Source organism: Equus asinus, chromosome 20 (assembly GCF_041296235.1).
Source record: "Equus asinus isolate D_3611 breed Donkey chromosome 20, EquAss-T2T_v2, whole genome shotgun sequence".
Classification (NCBI taxonomy): domain Eukaryota; kingdom Metazoa; phylum Chordata; class Mammalia; order Perissodactyla; family Equidae; genus Equus; species Equus asinus.
The window spans coordinates 71,989,822-71,995,821 of NC_091809.1; the positions used below are offsets into that span (position 1 = coordinate 71,989,822).

The window sequence follows — 6,000 nt, forward strand, 5'->3', positions numbered from 1 at the left end:
CATTCTCAAGGTTCAAGACAATCTTTCAATCCACCAAAAGAGATTTTATTACCTTTGTTTTTGGTTCTACATCATCCTTATACTAAAGAGGTCCTTATACACTCGAGGCCCTAACTTGAACAGAGAAATCTATTGACTCCTTGCTTTTGGCAGGCCTTGGGCTTTGCTTCCTGTCTCCTTCATTCCATGAGTCCATGAAAACCTGAACTCAAATTCCTATAGTTTGGTGATTGTCCTTAGAGTGAATTCCACCTGCAAAGCTTTACTTAGTTCTTTGCATTGCCATTCTTTTGTGTGTGTGAGGAAGATTCCCCTGAGCTAACATCCGTTGCCAATCTTCCTCTTTTTTTTTTCCCCTTGAGGAAGATTAGCCCTGAGCTAACAGCCATGCCACTCTTCCTCCACTTTGTATGTGAGATGCCTGCACAGCATGGCTGATAAGTGGAGTAGGTCCACACCCCGGATCTGAACCCATAAACCTGGGCTGCCGAAGTGGAGCAGGTGGAACTTTGACTACTAGGCCATGGGCCGGCCCGTGAGTTGCCATTCTTTATCAGTGCCTGAGCTGAGAATTTCTTACTTTCCCAAGAGTTTATTAATGCTTCAAATTTATTTATTTTAAAAAATCATATTCAATACATTTAAACTAAAAAAAAAGTTTACTCATTTCTCCCACCTCCCTCCTACCCACCCTTCTCTTATAACTACCAGTGTGTTCTCTACATCTATAAACTTGTTTTTGTTTCTTTTTTAGATTCCACTTATGAGAGATCATACAGTATTTGTCTTTCTCTGCCTGACTTATTTCACTTAGCATAATGCCCTCAAAGTCCATCTGTGTCATCACAAATGGCAATATTTCATTCCTTTTATGGCTCAATAATACTCCAATGTCTATATCTATATCTATCTATTTATCTATTTATTATATATCTATATATATATGCCACAATTTCTTTATCCATTGATGAACACTTGGGTTGTTTCCATATCTTGGCTATTATAAATAATGCTTAAATGAACATGGGGGTGCAGATATCTCTTCAAATTAGTGATTTCATTTTCTTTGGATAAATACCCTGAAGTGGAATTGCTGCATCATGTGGTAGTTCTATTTTTAATTTTTTGAGGAACTTCCATACTGATTTCCACAAGGATTATACAAACTTACATTCCCATTAATAGTGTACAAGAGTTCCCCTTTCTCCACATCCTCACCAACATTTATTTCATGTCTTTTTGATAATAACCATTCAAACAGGTGTGAGGTGACATCTCATGGTAGTTTTGATTTGCACTTCCCTGATGATTAATGATATTGAGCATCTTTTCATATACCTATTGGCCATGTATGTGTATTTCTTTTTTGGAGAAATGTCTGTTCAGAACTTCTGCCCGTTTTTTAATCAGATTGTTTGATTTTTTGCTATTGTTGTATGAAATCTTTGTATACTTTGGATATTAGCCCCTTATCAGATATAGATTTGCAATTATTTTCTCTCTTTCAGTAGGTTGCCTTTTCATTTTGTTGATGATTTCCTTTTCTGTGCAGAAGCTTTTTAGTTTGACGTAGTTCCACTTGTTTATATTTTGCTTTCTCTTTTGGTGTCAGATTAAAAAAAATCATTGCCAAGACCTATATTAAGGAGCTTACCACCTATGTTTTCTTTTAGGAGTTTTACGGTTTCAGGTCTTATGTGCAAGTCTTTAATCCATTGAGTTAACTTTTGTGTATGGTGCAAGACAGTGGTCTAGGTTCATTCTTTTGTGTGTGGCTGTCCAATTTTCCCAACACCATTTATTGAAGAGACTGTCCTTTCCTCATTGTATAATCTTGGCTCCTTTGTTGTAAATTAATTGACCGTATATACTTGGGCTTATTTCTGGGCTCTCTATTCTGTTCCATTGATCTATGTGTCTGTTTTTATGCCAATACCATACTGTTTTAATTACTATAGCTTTGTAATATAATTTTAAACCAGGAAGCATGATGCCTCCAGCTTTGTTCTTCTTTTTGAAGATTTTTTTGGCTATTTGGTGTCTTTTATGGTTCCATACAAATGTTAGACCAGTTTGTTCCATTTCTGTAAAAGGTACTATTGGAATTTTGATAGAGATCACATTGAATCTGTACATTGCTTCAGGTAGTATAGACATTTTAACAATATTAATTCTTGCAATCCATAAGCACAGAATATCTTTCCATTTATTTATGTTTTCAATTTCTTTCAGTAATGCCTTGTACTTTTCAACATACAGGTCTTTCACCTCCTTAGTTAAGTTTATTCCTATGTATTTTATTATTTTTGATGAATTTGTAAATAGGATTGTTTTCTTAATTGCTCTTTCTGATAGTTCATTATTAGTATGAAGAAATAGTGCAGAATTTTGTGTATTGATTTTGTGTCCTACAACTTTACTGAATTCATTTGTTAGCTCTTCACCAAGAGTCCCGCAGTTTCCTGCCTCAACAGTGCTTGGACTGAACGGGCACTCATCCCCCACCCTGCCTAGTGCTCAGAGCCAACCTTTCATCGCCTCTTCACAGCTCCCTCAGACTACCCCAGCCTCCACCACCACCACCACCTCTCCTCAGCCATGTGCTATGAGGACCACGTCCCCCTCACAGGTATGCCAGGACTACCACCTTGACTCAGAGGCCACCATCAACCGCCAGATCAACCTGGAGCTCTATGCCTCCTACATCTTCCTGTCCATGTCTTACTACTTTGAGATGATGTGGCTTTGAAGAATTTTGCCAAATGCTTTCTTCACCAATCTCATAAGACGAGGAAACATGCTGAGAAACGGATAAAGCTGCAGAACCAACGAGGTGGCCATTCCTTCAGGATATCAAGAAACCAGATCACGATGACTGGGAAAATGGGCTGAATGCAACAGAGTGTGTGTTACACTTGGGAAAAAGCATGAATCAGTCACTACTGGGACTGTACTCACAAACTGGCCACTGACGAAAATAGCCCCCATTTGTGTGCCCTCATTGAGAGTCATTACTTAAATAAGCAGACAAAATTCTTCAAAGAATTGGATGACCACTGTAACCAATTTTTCCATTATGGGGTCCCCAGAATCTGGCATGGCAGGGTATCTCTTTGACAAGCACACCCTGGAAGACAATGATAGGAAGAACTGAGCCTTAGGATGTTTCCCATAGCCATGAGAGGACTTCCCTGGTCACCAGGCAGCGCATGAATGTTGGGGTTACATTTATCTTTTCTGTAAGTTGTACCAAAACATCTACTTAAATTCTTTCATTTGTACCATTCCTTCAAATAAAGTAACTTGGTGACTCCCCCCCACCCCCCAAAAAAAAGTTAAATTGCTATTCTTTATCGGTGACTGACCTGAGAATTTCTTACTTTCCTGAGAGCTTATTAGTGCTGAAATTTTACTTTTAATGTTATATTCAGGATTTTTAAGATGTTTCATCAGAGAAGGTTGATCCAGGAAACTGACCTCCTGCATTATCAATAAGAACAATCCTGCTGCTGCTCAGAGCACAATATCTGTCAATTATAATGTAGTGAATGTACTTGCTTGTGTTTTTCTTCCCTTCTAGACTTGGAGCTTCTCAAAGACAAAGACTGTTGTTCATCTCAGTGTCTTGCTTATAATGGGTGTCGGTGTCACAGTCCAATGTACGCATCAGGATAGATGTGGAACGGGCTGATGGCCACTCTGAGTTTATCATAACCAGCGTTTCAATATATACATGGCTTACAGCTGTTAAACATACACAGGTGTTCTGGACAATGTAATTAGCGAATGCCAAGAATTCTTAGTGATTTCTCAAGGAGCCCTCCCTTGGCCTCTGTTTTAATATTATCATGTTATTGCTGTGCTCGTATATTTTATCTTGGAGCATGCAAGGCCTCCTAGGCAACGGCCACTCCTGCTCCTGATATCGCGTCTCCATCTGTGCCCCCGGGCGACTGGTGCCTGGCTTAGGTTGCCTCCCCCTGGAGGTCTTACCCATCATTGGCTAACTGGCCTCCTCACCTCTGGGTCACAGTTTGTTGGCAAGCCTTTTGCAGTGATTATTAACCCTTTCTGCGTCAGGGGCGGCTACAATGGGTACGCAATGTATATTGATAAACAAATATTAGAAAATTCTATATCAAACCACATTTTCTTGTTCTTTATTGATTACTTATGAAGCACATTTCTGGATTTATAATTAGGATAAGATAAAGAGATCTGAATTTGAAATTTGATTAACTGATGATAGAAAGTTCAGGTACTTTTGAGTTTCTGTGTTCCTTTCTTTGTGGCATGATCTATAGGAGAAACTTATTATGAAATTGAGTGTATTACCTCATTAAAATCCATAAGAAATACAAACCAGTTGCCCACACAGCATAGGAACGAAAACAAAACAAAAAACCCTGTTATATAACATAGACTTTTCATTGTCTCATTTTTTGGTGGCCTGTTGCTATGGAAATCTCCCCATACTATCTGCAGACATGAATCACATTCTGGGGAGCACCACACCTGCAGTGCTGCAGTGTACCATATGGCAAACTTACTGCAGCCAAAGGAGGCAAGGAGAAACTCTTTCCACAAGTAGATTCAACATCTTAAAGGTTGAGCCATCTGTTAAATATGCTACGTTGCCTGTGTCTTGGCAATAACCAAAATTCAAAAAGCCATTTGATCTGAAAGACTGAATAGACAGATGCTGGGCTCGCACTTGAAGTGGGTAGGCCAAAGGGACTGCTGTGAAGACAGCTCCAGTAGAAACCTCAGACCTGAATTGGTTAACACTGTCTCAATCCATCAGTTGTCTGGTCTCTATCTGAACCCAGTTCATCATTAGTGTTTACAGAATGTTAGTGATTTATAGATCTATAGCTACAGAGCTACAGCTCTTGGAAAACATTTCAATGTTTGTTTCATAATATCTGTTTAACATATGACAATTGGCTAGATGGATGGATGATAGAATTGAGAAGTTAATTCTTGATGTGTCTAGAGCTACAGTTGATGCAAGCAGATGATGGCTACCATTTGTTGATCACCACACATGCAAGACCTTTATCTAAGTGTTTTAAATACATTATTTTTTATTTTCCAATATTCCTGCGTAGATAGATATTATCCCCATTTGCCCTATAAGAACACTAAAGTTAAAAGGTATTAATTTGTCACTTATAGTTTGTAAACGTGATATAAAGTTAAGGATCACTGCAATTCTGTCTGACCTCAAAGCTTGTTCTCTTGACACTACGTGATAATGTCTCTTTGAGAGGCATATCCATAGATCAAAGGTCAACACTGTACTCTAGGGTCTGACTGCCTAGGCCCAGAAGCAAGCTCCGTCTTTTACTATCTATGTGACTTCAAGCTACTTACTTAACCTTTCTTTATCTTCAGTTTTCCCATCTGTAAATGGAGGTAATAAAAGTACTCACCTAAGAGGACTCTTGAGAGAATTAAATGACCGATTACATAAGGCCTAGTAGACGCCATGTAGATGCTCAATATGTGTTAATTACCATTGTATTCATTCACTAATTTGAAAATGTGGCATATTAGTTTTGGATATACAAGGATGAGTAATACATTTTTTCTTCTAGGGCAGCATGTTTACTAGGGCAGTAGTTCTCAAACTGTGGTTCCCAGACTAGCAGCGTTACCCTCAGCTATGAACTTGTTAGAAAAGCAAATTAGCAAGCCTCATCCAAGATATACTGAACAAGAAACTCTAGAGATAAAGCCCAGCCATCTGTGTTTTAACAAGCCCTCCAGTGATTTGATGCACACCAATGTTTGAGAAGCATTAGTGTGGGATAAAACATGTTGTCTTTCCTGGTTTTACCCAAGGCCAACTCAATCCTGAGACACTGTGGTTTTTCTAGAATCAATTCCCACAGCTTCAAATGGATGACACAATTACTTTGTTCTGTGAGCCCATCTAATCACTAAGATTCTTGATTAATAGTTAATCATTTTGTCATGACTGCATTTGAAATGATC

The 6,000-nt window shown here is 38.6% G+C and overlaps 1 pseudogene; it reads left to right on the forward strand.

Moving 5' to 3' along the window:
• The window catches only part of LOC106848228 (ferritin heavy chain-like), a 29,456-nt pseudogene extending 26,244 nt beyond the window's left edge, over nt 1-3,212 (forward strand).
• The last annotated feature ends 2,788 nt before the right edge of the window (nt 3,213-6,000 follow it).